We start from the raw sequence: 18,243 nt of genomic DNA, 5'->3' as shown, positions 1-18,243 counted from the left end.
CAATTCTAAGGATTGTTACATGTTTCTATATCAGCACAGCACCGACCTTGGTGCCAATCAGGGCCGGCGCTACCTATAAGGCGAACTAGGCGGTCGCCTAGGGCGCTGTCCATAGGGAAGGGGGGCGCAAAAATGTGAAATCGAAATTATTAAAAAGTACGTTATAATTGATAACTTTGATTTTTACATTAACTATATACAAAGGCGTAACGATCTATGTTGGTGCTTAGGACGAACTTGCGCATTGGTGAAATTGCCCCACCTCCCCTTACTTGAAAAGGTCGGGCGCTTTTTAACCAGTGTTTATTCCAGACTTTTTTTCTCCTAAAATTTTACGGGAGGGGGGGGGGGGGGCGGACTAAAAATTTTAAGGGGCGGACACTGATGCAAGTATATATTTTGCACATAAATTCCATTTTGTTCGGGGGGAGGGGGGGTGCGGTGGAGGTGCTTCTAGGAAACACTGTTTTTATCAGTCACTTTGGCTTTTTATGTTGGTATCACACAATTGGTGTAGAAAACAATTAAAAAAGTCTGTAATGCCATGTAGCCAGAGTTTCTTCCAGGCATCTTTTCGGGGGGGGGGGGGGGGGGGGGGGGCAAAGCCCCCCCGAAATTTTTTTATCGCCCCCCCACCCCGAACGAAATGAAATTTATATAGAAAATATATACTTTTAACAGTGTCCGCCCCCCTTCCCGAAGAAAGTTTACCGCCCCCCCGAAAATTTCAAGTGGCCCCCCCCCCCCCCGGAGAAAAAAGTCTGGAAGAAACACTGCATGTAGCTGTCCACATTCTTCTGACTGTATATAATTCAGTAATGAGCTCTTTTTATTATTACCTATCACGTTTGCGCACTTTTTGGGTCGGCGCAAAGCGCAGGTCGTTTAGGGTGGGTTGGGGGGGGGGGGGGGGGGGGTCGAAATTCGACAAGAAATATTTTTTTTTGCACCTTGATAGAATAGTGGTTTTGTAAAAACAAAAAACTAATCGATTGCTGCACTGATTGCTCTACAGTAACTAAAATACACTGTTACGTAGAGAGAAAAACAAGGTAATTAAAAAGTCTAGTGACAATTTTAGCGCAATTTCCTTATGTTATCTAAAAATAGCTCTGTCGTAGCGTAAATCAAGAGCAGGGTTAGTAAAACCATTGGTTAGTTATTAAAACGTTTTTTATTAATTTTTTTTTCAGTATTTTACATGTTTTATTTACAATAGTGTTACATGACTAAAAACCATTGCGCGCCTAGCTACCGAACGTGATGTCGCAGCCATTGAACGTGATGACGCGTGGTGTGTGGTTGGATAAAAATGCCTACTAATTCGGTCCAAATTTTAATTAATTCAAAATTTTTTTTTGTGACCGAACGAAAGGATATTTTTGAAAGCTTTCTTCGGCAATATTGTTCTAAATTATGGCAGGAATCGATTTGTACATGTTTCAAGTCGCTAAGTGGTCTGGTTGCTGAGATATGGGCCAAAAACTGCATTTTTCGAGGGTTTTTGGCTTTTCCGGGAAATCCATGAAAGAAACCCGTTTTTTTTTAGCCCACTATCATCCTGGTAACTTGCTTAACATAATTGCTTTGGAACTAGTCCTCGATATTGCTTCGTTGAGGAGGAGTCACGACTTAAAGCTGCGGACACACATTCATAAATGACGGGTTAATAAACGCAATTCTCCAGAATGGAAATTGCGCTAATGACGGGTTAATAAACGCAATTCTCCAGAATGGAAATTGCGCTAAAAATACGTAAGTTGTAGTAGGCAAATCTTTAAACCACTTCCATGGCTTATTCTCTCCTTTGAATTGTCGAATCGGGGTGCCGATAAAAATAATTTAAAATAGATTTTTACTAAGCGAATTAAAACTAAACATTCTTCTCTTAAGAATTATTAAAATTACGAGTGACTAAGCTATAAAAAGGAGTTAATTCCAAATTCATAGTATAAATGCAAAAACAAAATCATTAAAAATATATTTATATAGAAGTTGTTTTGCCTCTGACCTATAGAAAAAAATATATGAAAGAAACCCTGCTCGTAGTTATCACTTGGTTTTCAATAAAAATAAACCGGTAGTGATCTCCCCTAAACTTTCTCGAATATTCTTATATAAAACAACAGGGGATGGTAACTGGGGATATAGTTATGATTTTTAATCCATTTTAAATACTTAAACTTTTAAAAATAGAATAGAATCTCATAAAAAAAACATTGCGCACCAAGCAAACGCCGAATAAAAACGCGTATAATAGTGCGCAATATTATTAGTACTTTAAAAATTTACATTAGTTTTTTGAGAAATCGGAAGTAGCGTAAATTACTACTTCCAGTCAACGGAAATTACTCAAAATTTAACAGAAGGTAGAGAATTAGATCTTTTACTTACATGTGAAATTTCATTTATCTATCTGAAATAGTACTCAAGTTATAGGCTTTTAAAAAATTCAAAGTAGGAAAAGTACCACTTCCGGTTATCGGAAATCGCTCAAAAGTTGATACGGATCTACGATTTTGATAAAGTACTTATATATGAAATTTCATCAACCTAGCTGTAACGGTACTCAAGTTATCGTGTTTACACACGGACAGACACACACACACACACAGACATACGGACAAGATTGCAAAATTATGTTTTTCCGTATCAGTGAGGTGTAAAACGTCGAGATTTGTAAAAATCTCGATTTTTTTTTTTGCACGATTACAATACTTTCTCTATACTACGTATATACGAGAAAGTAAAGATGTGTGACATCCATTCTTCGTCAATTAACACTGCAGCATTGCTAATCACGATATGCGAGACATTATTTTGTTACTGTGAGAGTTGTGAGAAGATAGTGTTACCTACGACAACATCATTGTGTTACCCTCCCATAACATCATTTTTTTTGGAAGACAACTTGTATTTAGCTAACTAAGTACGTGTACTGTATCACTTATAGTTTGATTGTATTATAAAAATATTTAACATTGAAGTCTTTTTTAGAAAAAGTAACTAGCAGAATAATCTTGTTTCAAGTTATTCAGATGTTTGAATTATGTTTGAAGTATATGCAACCAGTTTTTTGAAGGAGTTGTGCGACTCAATAGGAACTCTAAAATTAAGACCGAAGAAGAAGAAAGGAGTGAGATTATAAAGTGCAAAACTCAACAATGCTAACGTGTAATTCGTAAGCTCGGATTCCAGGAATTGAATCTATGGGCCTTCACTGAGTCTGTCCAGCTCTAAAGAGTACCTGAATTAATTTAGGTAAAAGTCAAGAAAAATGGACATTATGCTGACTACACAATACTTTTAACTAATAGATAAACAGGTGAATTATATCTGTCTCTAAAACCTGATTTATACCTAGTTAACATAAGATATGTTGGACAGTCTATCTTCCATGATGACTGTAGTAAATTGTGAGCTTGAAATAAACGTACCCACCTAACATTCGAACATGGTTGTAATTGACACAATGGATCACAATAAACACAAGCAAATGACAGTTTTTGAAACATACTTTAATGTAAGAATTTTAAAAGCACCAACCTCAACAAAATGTTATAAAAATAAATATTATCTTTGTTAGTCTGACACCGACCTATGGGAAAGACATTAATCTGCTAACAAGGCACCAGCCTGTCAACAAGACATCAAATTGCTGACAAGACATTAATTTGCTGACAAGACACCACTAACCTGCTTACAAGACACCACCAATCTGCTTACACCAGCGTGTTAACAAGACACCGTTCTGACGACAACATACCAATCTTCTGACAAGAAACCAATGTGCACACACTAATATTTTTTGTGGAGACAGAAGTATGGAGCCTCCAATCAATGTAAGCCTACTGACATGGCATAACATCTTCATCATGTTTCCCCAACTGTTACATGAATGATCTACTATAGCAAACACGTCGCATTATCTAACATAAGGCAAAGCATAATCTTTACATAGATAAACTGCTAGTGGGTACAATTTTAACATTCTGTATTCAAGTACCAATTTACAGCAGCAGCCTTGTAACAAAATGTTAAACACAACATTAACAAGTTGTGACTAAATGGATAGGCTACACGAAACTAAAATCCATACAAACAAAAACCTAATACAAACACAATTATGATGTGAGTAGACATCCTGTTCCATTGCGGACGTAATGGGAAATTTTGATGACAAACCAAGGAGCTAGTCGGGTGTTTTACAACGTTGTCACAACTTTGGTACAAAATATTTAAATAGACTCGAGTGTTTTAAAACGTTGATACAACTTTGGAACAGAAAGTTTGAATAGACTAGAGTGTTTTAAAATGTATTCTGGATGCACTTTGATCTCCGACAACAAGACATCTAAAACAGATTTTATCTTGGTGATACTGGTGCCCTTTAGCTTAGTAGGTGAGAGCAATTTATCAGCTGTTTCTTTAGAACATTTTAGTCTTTTTTGTAAATATTCAATTTTTGTTTTGCAGCCTTCTAAAGCAACAAGTTCTGCATTCAATCTCTTGTAAGTTCCATTTTTCTCACATAGCTTTAAGTAGTTATCGACCGGTATACCTGCAGCCTCCCGGAAATCCCATCTCTGTTTTAATCTAGGCACAGAATATTTAAACAGTTTTTTATGCACAATTACATAATCTGAATTTAGTTTTGCTTCGTTAAGAAAAAAGTCTAAAGTACATTTAAGTTTATTTGTTTTGATGTTACGCAGATATAGACTAGATGACAGATAATCAGCTGTTATTTTGTTACATTCAAGTCTCATTTGGAGATACTCAGATGGACAAGTGCATCCTTCTAATGCATCAAGCTCATCACACATGTTATTGTATCCAATATCAAATTTCTTGCCACTACATTCCAAATAATACAAAACTTTGTCCTGACTTCTGACAGGATTGTCAGTCAACAAGGACCTAGCCTGTACCAGCTCCAACCTCCTGCTAAGTTCCTTGTGTGAAGTTTGGAACAATAGCCTTACATTTTTTGTGATCATAGACAAAGGTAAATTGTAAGACAACAACAAGTTTACTTTTTGCACTAGCAGTGGTATAGACATGGTTTCCAAACGTGGATGTTGAGTAATAAGTGAATCAACATCATTTTGATTGCAACGAAATATTTGCGCAATACGTTCAGGTTTACTGGTACATCCTTCTAATGCATCAAGATGATCACACATGTTCTTGTAGGCGACATCAAATCTGCTGCTATCCTGTTCCAAATAATTAAAAACTTGGTCCTGACTTCTGACAGGATTGTCAGTCAACAAGGACCTAGCCTGTAACAGCTCCAACCTCCTGCTAAGTTCCTCGTGTGAAGTTTGGAACAATGGCCTTACATTTTTAGTGATCAGAGACAAAGGTAAATTGTAGGACAACAGCAAGTTTACTTTTTGCTCTAACAGTGGTATAGACATGGTTTCCAAACTTGGATGTTGAGTAATAAGTGAAGCAACATCATTTTGATTGCAACAAAATATTTGAGCAATACGTTCAGATTTAGTGGCACATCCTTCTAATGCATCAAGCTCATCACACATGTTCTTGTATCCAATATCAAATTCCTTGCCACCACATCCCAAAAAATAAAAAACTTTGTCCTGACTTCTGACAGGATTGTCAGTCAACAAGCACCTAGCCTGTAACAGCCCCAACCTCCTGCTAAGTTCGTCGTGTGAAAGGTACAGAGGTCTCGGATTTTCAGTGATCAGAAACAAAGGTAAATTGTAAGACAACAGCAAGTTTACTTTTTGCTCAAGCAGTGGTATTAACATGGTTTCCAAACGTGGATGTTGAGTAATAAGTGAATCAACATCATTTTGATTGCAACGAAATATTTGAGCAATACGTTCAGATTTACTGGTACATCCTTCTAATGCATCAAGCTCTTCACACATGTTCTTGTATTCAATATCAAATTTCTTGCCACTACATCCCAAATAATAAAAGACTTTGTCCTGACTTCTGACAGGATTGTCAGTCAACAATGACCTAGCCTGTAACAGCTCCAACCTCCTGTTGAGTTCCTCGTGTGAAGTCTTGAGCCATGGCCTTACATTTTTAGTAATCAGAGACAAAGGTAAATTGTAAGACAACAGCAAGTTTACTTTTTGTTCTAGCATTGGTATAGGTATGTTTTCCAACCCTGGATGTTGAGTAATAAGTGAATCAACATCCTTTTGATTGCAACGAAATATTTGAGCAATACGTTCAGATTTATTGGTATATCCTTCTAATGCATCAAGCGCATCACACATGTTCTTGTATCCAATATCAAATTGCTTGCCATTACATTCCAAATAATAAAAAACTTTGTCCTGACTTCTGACAGGATTCTTAGTCAACAAGGACCTAGCCCTCAACAGCTCCAACCTCTTGCTAAGTTCTTTGTGTGAAGTGTGGAGCAATGACCTAACATTTTTAGTGATCAGAGACAAAGGTAAATTGTAAGACAACAACAAGTTTACTTTTTGCTCAAGCAGTGGTATAGACATGGTTCCCAAATCTGGATGTTGAGTAATAAGTGAATCAACATCATTTTGATTGCAACGAAATATTTTAGCAATACGTTCAGATCTATATTCACATCCTTCTAAAGCATCAAGCTCACCACATGTGTTATTGTATCCAATATCAAATTTCTTGCCACCACATCCCAAAAAATATATTATCTTTTCCTGAGTTTTGACAGGATTGTCAGTCAACAAGGACCTAGCCTGTAACAGCTCCAACCTCCTGCTAAGTTCCGCGTGTGAAGTGTGGAGCAATGACCATACATTTTTTGTGATCAGACACAAAGGAAAATTGTAGGATAACAGCAACTTTACTTTTATTTCTAGCAGTGGTAGAGACATGATTTCCAAATCTGGATGTTGAGTAATAAGTGAATCAACATCCTTTTGATTGCAACGAAATATTTCAGCCCAACGTTTAGATTTAGTGGCACATCCTTCTAATGCATCAAGCTCATCACACATGTTCTTGTTTCCAATACTAAATTGCTTGCCACTACAATCCGAATAAAAAACAACTTTGTCCTGACTTTTGACAGGATTGTCAGTCAACAAGGACCTAGCCTGTAACAGTTCCAATCCCCTGCTAAGTTCCTCGTGTGAAAAGTACAGAGGTCTTGGATTTTCAGTGATCAGAGACAAAGGTAAATTGTAAGACAACTGCAAGTCTACTTTTTGCTCAAGCATTGGTATTGACATTTTTCCGAAATCAGTATGTTGAGTAATAAGTGAATCAACATCATTTTGAATGCAACGAAATATTTGCGCATTACGTTCAGATTTATTGGCACATCCTTCTAATGCATCAAGCTCATCACACATGTTCTTGTATCCTATATCAAATTCCTTTCCACAACATCCCAAAAAATAAAAAACTTTGTCTTGACTCCTGACAGGATTGTCAGTCAAGAAGCACCTAGCCTGTAACAGCTCCAACCTCCTGCTAAGTTCGTCGTGTGAAGTTTTGAGCAATGGCCTTACATGTTTAGTGATCAGAGACAAAGGTAAATTGAATGATAACAGCAAGTTTACTTTTTTCTCTAGCAGTGGTAGAGACATGGTTTCCAACCCTGGATGTTGAGTAATAAGTGAATCAACATCCTTTTGATTGCAACGAAACATTTGTGCAATACGTTCAGATTTATTGGCACATCCTTCTAATGCATCAAGCTCATCACACATGTTCTTGTATCCAATATAAAATTCCATTCCATCACATCCCAAATAATTAAAAACTTTGTCCTGACTTCTGACAGGATTGTCAGTCAACAAGGACCTAGCCTGTAACAGCTCTAACCTCCTGCTAAGTTCCTCACGTGAAGTCTTAAGCAATGGCCTTACATTTTTAGTGATCAGAGACAAAGGTAAATTGTAAGACAACAGCAAGTTTACTTTTCGCTCTAACAGTGGTATAGACATGGTTTCCAAACGTGGACATTGAGTAATAAGTGAATCAACGTCCTTTTGATTGCAACGAAATATTTGAGCAATACGTTCAGATTTATTGGCACATCCTTCTAATGCATCAAGATCATCACACATGTTCTTGTATCCAATATCAAATTTATTGCCATCACATCCCAAATAATAAAAAACTTTGTCCTGACTTCTGACAGGATTGTCAGTCAACAAGGACCTAGCCTGTAACAGCTCCAACCTCCTGCTGAGTTCCTCGTGCGAAGTGTTGAGCCATGGCCTTACATTTTTTGTGATCAGAGACAAAGGTAAATTGTTGGACAACAGCAAGTTTACTTTTTGCTCTAGCAGTGGTATAGACATGGTTCCCAAATCTGGATGTTGAGTAATAAGTAAATCAACATCTTTTTGATTGCATCGAAACATTTGAGCAATACGTTCAGATTTACTAGTGCATCCTTCTAATGCATCAAGCTCATCACACATGTTCTTGTATCCAATATCAAATTTCTTGCCACTACATCCCAAATAATAAAAAACTTTGTCCTGACTTCTGACAGGATTGTCAGTCAACAAGGACCTAGCCTGTAAAAGCTCCAACCTCCTGCTAAGTTCCTCCTGTGAAGTGCGGAGCAATGGCCTTAAATTTTTTGTGATCAGAGACAAAGGTAAATTGTAAGACAACAGCAAGTTTACTTTTTTCTCTAGCAGTGGTATAGACATGGTTTCCAAACGTGGATGTTGAGTAATAAGTGAATCAACATCCTTTTGATTGCAACGAAATATTTGAGCAATACGTTCAGATTTATTGGCACATCCTTCTAATGCATCAAGCTCATCACACATGTTCTTGTATCCAATACCAAATTCCTTGCCATTACATCCCAAATAATAAAAAACTTTGTCCTGACTTCTGACAGGATTGTCAGTCAACAAGAACCTAGCCTGTAACAGCTCCAACCTCCTGCTAAGTTCCTCGTGTGAAGTGTTAAGCAATGGCTTTACATTTTTTGTGATCAGAGACAAAGGTAAATTGTAGGACAACAGCAAGTTTACTTTTTCCTCTAACAGTGGTATAGACATGGTTTCCAAACGTGGATGTTTTCTTGTAAGTGATTCAACTTCATCTTGGCTGCACTTGAATATTTTACAAAAAAATAAAAAATGCATTTCTCTTGACACTTGGGCTCTTTGATGCATATTGGAACTTTTTACTGCATGTTGTTTTATTGTTTGTGAGTAAAAAAACTTTTTAAATTGTATTTTAGGAGGAAAATACTCATTATAGGACAATATGGAAGTTCCACACTTTTTTAACAATAGCATAGGACAAGTTTTAAACACTCCCCTTATAAGTAATGAAGCCATTATGCTTGATTATTGTTCACAATCAGATAAGTTTAGCTTGTGAATTCCAAAAATCCTATGTGTATCTGCAAATAAAGTTATAAACGTTATATAATGACCGTCTGTTGTTTAATAGAACCAAACAAGAGTTGTTAAAATAGACTTTACATTTGTCTCAGGCGAGTGGTCTAGATAGCGTTTTATTTATGTGGATAACTGCTGACATTTAATTTGTGTAACAAACGATAACTATCGCAATTTAAAAAAAATAATTATTATTAATACTGCAGAAGATCTTGTAAAAAGTTCATTTCATAAAAATAGGCTGAGAACTGTTTTTCTAAATAACCAGTCAAGTCAATGGTCGATATTATTGTTTGTTTTCCCAATATATAATAGCCCAAGTGCGCACTTCTCTCTCTCTCTCTCTCTCTGTCTGTCTGCAAAATATTTTCGCCGGATATCACGTCAGAATCTTCAGCGATATATGGAGAACTTGCTACGGACGTTTGTTGAAAATAATATGGTAGAAGTTTTAAATGTATAACCACAACTTTATTTAAAGAAGAAAAAAATAAATAAAGGCGTATTCGAATGCAGAAAAACAGTTTTAATTATGCAACAGGAAAAGCGTTTATAGTTGTGAAAAAGAATGCATAAAACAGTGACGTCACTAATGTTTATACATTAACTAATGACGTCATCTGCCGTGTTGCTAAACCGAAAAGTCTCGAGTTCGAACCCCCGGGCAGATGAGGCTCGTTAGCTGGGGACAGCCACTCTTCTAGGATAGCCAACACTAAAATTAAAACAACTGCTGTCTTGTAGTTTGTTCTTGGTTGGACAAAGGCTATGGAAGCAAATCCAAAAAGAAAAGCAGGCTGAAATCGGAGTCAATGGCCTCAATGGCGCATAACCAGTTGACACGTAACGCTTAATTGTGTTGGAGGCGTGGTCGAGTCGGCAAAAAGCTCATGGTTGATAAATTCGAACAAAGTCTCGAGTTCAAACACACTGTCAGATAAATCTCGATCCCCTTCAACACTAATAATTAAGAACGAAGAAGAAGAAGAAAAATCTGCCGTGTTTAGAATTCAAATATTATTTAGATCTACGTACGCTATAAAATTTCTACAATACGATTTTGCTCGGGCTAAAAAAAATATTCTATTAGGATTCTAGATATTCTAGATCTAGAGATTCCAGATCATCTTGATCTAGAGATTCTTGATCATCTAGATCTAGATCATGTAGATCTAGATGATCTAGATCTACGGAAAAACTAGACTTACACAGATGTAAACCTTACCCAGATCTAGAAACTATTCAAATGATACATTTCTATACTAAAGTATTTCAGGCCTTAATTACTTTATTGAAATCTTTGTTTATCTATGCAATTTGCTAATCTCTGTAATATATAAAGATAAGTTGTCGGGTGCCCAATAGGGCACTTCCCGGCGCCGCAGGCGCTTCAAATTTGGCAGGATCTTGCCTTGGGGCGACAAAACACGGGGGCCGGTTGGCCAAAAAGTCTACGATGAGGGGGTCAAAACTGACCTCGACTGACCGGCGCCTTATATGAGCTATAAATCGAGAAAAAAAAGTCCACGTAGGAACCTCTTCATAACTACCGAGGTCGTAGACCGACTCTTGGGCGAATTAATTAAGCATTCAAATTCTCAATGTTTTCGAAAGCCTAAGCGAAGCTGGGAAGTATGCCTAGTTTCCAATAAAACAAGATTGCAATAATGTCAAAAACTAGAAATGCATTCAGGCTAGATTGTCCTTAGAAAACAAAATTTCCCAAAATATCCCAAATTAAAAAAAATAGTAGTGAAGTACAACATGCAATGTTGACGTATTTGTAATGTTAGTAATTGCAGTTAATTAACGCATAAAAAAACACATTGTAAATATTTAGAATTTGAGTTATTAAAAAAAATTCATTAAATTTTACTTTTTAAGAAGCATTTTTTTAAAACGTACACACTAAATATGGGCTTTAATATTTCTTCAGGCAATTATCCATTTAGAAAGTTGACTTTCGGAGACGTATCCCACACGCACGATATAAGCAATACAAGACATTTCTTATGAAAATAAATTAAATTGTATACAAAAAGATTGTGTGGGTACATGCAGTTAGGTTTAAAAAGCCTTGGCATCTTTATATTAAACCAGTGGCGCTTCTTTTCGGACTTCAAAGGGTGACATCACATACGACAATACACCAACGTGAAACAGTGCATATTTATCTGATACACCTACTGATGACTGTTTCATAAATCGAAAAGTCACATTGATATTATCTAGCTGGGTGAATGAAGGGAAAAAGTTGTTAACCTTAAATTGAAGATCATTATCATCCATCGTGGCATGACACCATCTACCAGAAGTGTGGTCAAACCGTAAATAACGGCACCGAGAGACATCCGATCGTATGACACCACGGCTAGCAACCAATAATTTTTTTTAACATATTTTGATTACTTATATTTCTTAGGGAAAAAATCCATTAGATGATTAGACATTTGGCTTTCGGGAGAGTGTCACATTCGACTAAATGGACTACGGGAAGTTTATTTCAAACAAAAGTCAGGCCCACAGTTTCAACATATTAGGCAGTTGATCGGTTGTGTTAGAAATTATTGACAATATATCAGTCTATCGGTCTACATACTTCTACACAAATATCGATCTATATAGATAATTCTCTTCTTGGAGACGCTAGAAAACAAGCTGTAAGCGTGCTCCCTATCACCACACCCCGACATGGTCTGGTGACAGTGGTGAAACTAGAAAAAATGGGCCACCCCGCAAAAATTTTTTTTAGGCCCCCCATATATATATCTATCTATCTATCTATCTATCCATCCATCCATCCATCCATCCATCCATCCATCCATCCATCCATCCATCCATCCATCCATCCATCCATCCATCCATCCATCCATCCATCCATCCATCCATCCATCCATCCATCCATCCATCCATCCATCCATCCATCCATCCATCCATCCATCCATCCATCCATCCATCCATCCATCCATCCATCCATCCATCCATCCATCCATCCATCCATCCATCCATCCATCCATCCATCCATCCATCCATCCATCCATCCATCCATCCATCCATCCATCCATCCATCCATCCATCCATCCATCCATCCATCTATCTATCTATCTATCTATCTATCTATCTATCTATCTATCTATCTATCTATCTATCTATCTATCTATCTATCTATCTATCTATCTATCTATCTATCTATCTATCTATCTATCTATCTATCTATCTATATATATATATATATATATACACAATCACAAAATACGAACATGGTATACTCGTTGCTGGCCTGTTCGGGTTTTTTAAACATCAATTTTAAAAAAATTTCAACATCATGTCATGTGTGTAAGTGCATTGATGTGAAAATCAGTTATAGTATATTTTGATAGATGCCCTCATAGCATTTTTCGGTCAAAATAATATAAAACACGAAAGCGTTCTATAAGTAATGGTGTCTCGTGTTATGTTTATTTTTATGTTTTTTTTTGTATTTATATTATTAATGTTTTAAACATTATTGATTTAATACATTTGAATGCATTTTCTTTTATATTATTCTTTAGTAACTACTTATAAAAAAAATAATAGTTAAGAGAAGTAATTGCTTTTTAATTTGTTAAGTACAAATCTATTAAAAGGAGCTTTTATGATCACCCCTATTTGACTATTTTTTTAAAAAGGGAAATAAGTCATGGAAGTGGTTTGAACATGTGCTTATCTTAGATAAGTTTAATTGTAGGAGAAAGACTCGGCTTTCACAGTTGTTTAAAAACAAAAGGAAAAAGAATATTCAAGAGCGTGGGGTGGTGTCTATAGAATAAAGATAATCCAACCGCAGCTACGGTAATTTTTTTTACAAAACAACCATCAAGTCAAAATTGAAAGAAAATTAACTACTTTTTTTAAACTATAAAAAAATTTATTATGGTCGGCTCTGGGCCCCTAAATGGCGTGCCCCCCCCCCCCCCCGCATTGCGGGGTCTGGCGGCACTGTAGTTCCGCCCCTGTCTGGTGAGCTGTGGTTCACGCTAAATGTTTACATTAATCGTAGAGCCGGGTTTAGTGACGGCTATTAGGGGCAGATAATTTAGTTTGAAACTATTTTAAACTTAGGGAGGTAACTAAGAGGAGGCTGCTTTCACGGAAGTGGGGGGGGGGGGGGGGGAATTGTGTAGTTTAGGGGTTGGGGGAAAAGAGGGTGGGGGGTTATCGTCCGTAACGGCCTACTGATAGTGTTTTAAAGCAAATATTTTCAGTAGCAGCGTTGATACTGTCGAATTCACACATTATGAACGACTGAAAAGTAGAGAATAAAATAACTAAATATCGGCGTATGATATAATTTTGGCTACATACAATTTTGGCTACCTATAATTTTGGTTACATACAATTTTGATGACATACACTTTTGGCTACCTACCATTGTGGCTACCTACAATTTTGGCCACATACAATTTTGGCTACCTATAATTTTGGTTACCCATAATTTTGGCTTCATAAGATTTTGTCTACATACCATTTTGGCTACATACGATTTTGGCTACCTACCATTTTGGCTACATACAATTTTGGTTTTGGTTAAATTGGTTGCCAACAGTTTCGGCTACCTACAACTTTCCCTACCTACAGTTTGGCTATCTACAGTTGCTGCTACCTATAGTTTTGGCTACATAAGTAGATATCATCTAAACCTGACAATGAGTTATACTATATCCTTATTATAGTGTTATTTTAAAAGCATTTAAAAAAAATTATCTTCCTAGATCTATATGCCATGAACATAGATGTAGATCAAGGTTTGAGTCAGAGCATTGATAGCGAGGCAACATCAGGCTTAGATCTCGGTAAAATCACGACATAGTGGCCTTTATTATTCCGGAATTGTATAGCAGTAAAAAACAGTAATATCATGGCGTAGTCTGCCGAGCCGTTCCAGAAACTACCGGAAATACTGTAAACCATCATTTATTTGCCACCATATTATTTTTTAATACATACAAAACATTATGTTTAAATAATGTGCATTGATTGATTTTATTTGCATTTTAAATACTGTTTTGCTAATTATTTGTTATTTCTAATTATTTTAAGTGTATGTGCTAATTATTGCTGATACTAAACATTGTTCTAGTTCTTCTTAGTGCTTCAACTTTAGTAAATGTAATCGTCTTATTAAACTTTACTGAATCTAGAATCTAGATCTAGTTGTCGCAAATCTTCTGCACGTTTTTTTTTTTCTGTTTCTTAAAAAACATTAACTACTACACTCGACTTTATTAATAATATTTAAATTTACTAATTGTTGCTAATTTTCTGTCAATTAAACTTTAAATTAAGTTAAAAAATTAATTTAATGCACTGGCCTTTATTTTCATTTCAACGGTCAAATAAATTATGGTTTACAGTATCAAATGTTACCGAAACTCAACACACATTACCCGATAATTTCCGACGCTATATTGTGATTTTACCCAAATCTCTTACTCTTAATGTTAAAAAAATTACATTCTACAAATATATCATTGATACTTAAAAAAATAAAATTACTGTTGTTAAATATTTAATATGTACCTCAGCCATGACGAACACAGAAATACACTGGAAGTTTTGTTGTGAATTAAATTAAACTAAATCGAGATCTTGATTCTAGATCTACTAATAAGCAATACGCAGATATCTTAACTAAAGTTAAGTGTACAAACCCTATCCTTTCAGTAGCATGTAGATAGCTGTCTCGATAAATGGTAAGTGCTCCTGTAGTAGTATGAGTAGATCGGCTTATTGGATCAACACTTTTTAACCGTCAATATTCAATTCTCAACACACACCCCGTCTGATGCAATTCTAAGGATTGTTGCATGTTTCTATATCAGCACAGCACCGGCCTTGGTGCCAATGGTCGGTCATAAGACTTCTAGGGTAGTATGTTATTGTTAACGTAGGTGGATTTGTAATTCTACTAGATTCCTCCCATGTTTGAAAACTTGTTCGCAGGGTTTCTTCCAGGCATCTCTTCGGGGGGGGGGGGGGGGGGGGGGGGGGGAGTGTGTCTCCGCCGCCCCTTGAAGGAAGTCTCCCTTGAAGGAAGTCTACCGCCCCCCGAGCGAAATGGAATTTATATAGAAAATATATACTTTTACCAGTGTCCGCCCCAGTTTTTATTCCAGACTTTTTTCTCCGGGGGGCACTTGACATTTCCGGGGGGTGGGGGGGGGGGGGGTGGGTCAACATTTTTCAGGGGGGGGGGGGGGGCGGACACTAGTGTATGTTTACCATATAAAATCCATCTCCTTCGGAGGGGGGGGGGGGTCAGTAGGCTCCGCCCCCCCCGAAGAAATGCCTGGAAGAAACTCTGGTCCGCCCCCCCCCCCCGGAAAATATCAAGTCCCCTCCCCGACCGGAGAAAAAAGTCTGTAAGAAACACTGATTTCGTCATTGTTAAAATCTCCAATCCCCCCCCCCCTTAACACCGCGCTCCCCCAAACCCCATAGCTAGTTCCTGGTGTGAAATGACACTGCGCGCCACTGACAGATTCACATAGGTCTTCTTACATACATTCTTACATACATTCTTGCATACATTCTTGCATACATTCTTACATACATTCTCACATACATTCTTACATACATTAGTTTCATACATTCTTTACATACATTCGTGCATACATTCTTGCATACATTCTTGCATACATTCTTGCATACATTCGTTTCATACATTCTTTACATACATTCGTGCATACATTCTTGCATACATTCTTACATACATTCTTACATACATTCTTACATACATTCTTGCATACATTCTTGCATACATTCGTTTCATACATTCTTTACATACATTCGTGCATACATTCTTGCATACATTCTTACATACATTCTTACATACATTCTTGCATACATTCTTACATACATTCTTACATACATTCTTACATACATTCTTACATACATTCTTACATACATTCTTACATACATTCTTACATACATTCTCACATACATTCTCACATGCATTCTTACATACATTCTTACTTACATTCTTACATACATCCTTACACATAATCTAACATACATTCTTACATAACATTCTTACATACATTTTTACATACATTCTTACATACATTCTTACATACATTCTTACATACATTCTTACATACATTCTTGCATACATTCTTGCATACATTCTTGCATACATTCTTACATACATTCTTACATACATTCTTACATACATTCTTGCATACATTCTTGCATACATTCGTTTCATAACATTCGTGCATACATTCTTGCATACATTCTTGCATACATTCTTACATACATTCTTACATACATTCTTACCTACATTCTCACATACATTCTCACATGCATTCTTACATACATTCTTACATACATTCTCAATACATTCTTACATGCATTCTTACATACATTCTTGCACTTATTCTTGCACACATTCTTGCATACATTCTTACATACATTCTTACATACATTCTCACATACATTCTTACATACATTCTTACATACATTCTTACATGCATTCTTACATACATTCTTGCACACATTCTTACATACATTCTCACATACATTCTTACATACATTCTTACATACATTCTTACATGCATTCTTACATGCATTCTTACATACATTCTTACATACATTCTTACATACATTCTTACACACATTCTTGCACACATTCTCACATACATTTTTACATACATTCTTACATACATTCTTACATGCATTCTTACATGCATTCTTACATACATTCTTACATACATTCTTACATACATTCTTACATACATTCAACTGACATGTGACTGACAATCTGGGTCTCACGGCAACCAGTGTTTCTTCCAGACTTTTTTCTCCGGGGCGGGCACTTGAAATTTTCGGGGGGGGGGGGGGGGGCGGTAGACTTTCTTCGGGGGGGGGGGGGGACACTGTTAAAAGTACATATTTTCTATATAAATTATATAAATTTCATTTCGTTCGGGGGGGGGGGGGGGCGAAGAGATGTCTGGAAGAAACTCTGACGGCAACATGCATCTCAAGTGACTTATCATCAACTCTTGACTGTGACCTATTACATCAGTGAACGTCTAACATCACGTCAACACTCACCTGTGTTTAGTCTCATCCTGTAACAAAACCTCAAGGTTTACATAAGCCTGAACATAATTGCTACCCACCTACTGAACCCCCCCCCCCCCCCCCCCCCCACAGTTTTCAAACAACGAGTGTAAACGTCTATAAATCAGTCAAGACAGAAATGCTATCGACAGATCAAAGACAAAAATCCTATTAATAAATTAGCGTGCACCTAAAGGCTTATCCAATACAGAACAGAGTTTAACAACACACGGTATGTCAGATAACAGACAATATGTGCACAATATAATGTATCAACATTCAACTGAATAGGAACTAGTATCTAAATTAAGAAATTAAACATAAATATGTAGTTATGTATATAGATTGCAAATAAAGACTTACGGTTTTCGAGTATTCATGTACACTTGCAGAAAAGTCATGTACACACATGCAAGTAATGTACACACAGACAAGCCATGTACGCACACAAGCCATGTACGCACATAGACAAGTCATGTACACACACAGACAAGTCATGTACACACACAGACAAGCCATGTACGCACAGACAAGCAATGTACACACACAGACAAGTCATGTACTCATACAAGTCATGTACACACAGACAGACAAGTCATGTACACATACAGACATGTACACACACAAGTCATGTACACACACATACAGGTCATGTACACACACAAGTAAGTCATGTACACATACAGACATGTACACACACAGACAAGTCAAGTACACACACAGACAAGTCAAGTACACACCCAGACAAGTCATGTACACACAAAGACAA

The sequence above is a fragment of the Physella acuta genome, unplaced genomic scaffold (assembly GCF_028476545.2).
Source record: "Physella acuta isolate Inbredline_101_S28 unplaced genomic scaffold, ASM2847654v3 ptg000114l, whole genome shotgun sequence".
Classification (NCBI taxonomy): Eukaryota; Metazoa; Mollusca; class Gastropoda; family Physidae; genus Physella; species Physella acuta.
Note: the sequence above shows the minus strand (reverse complement) of the source record.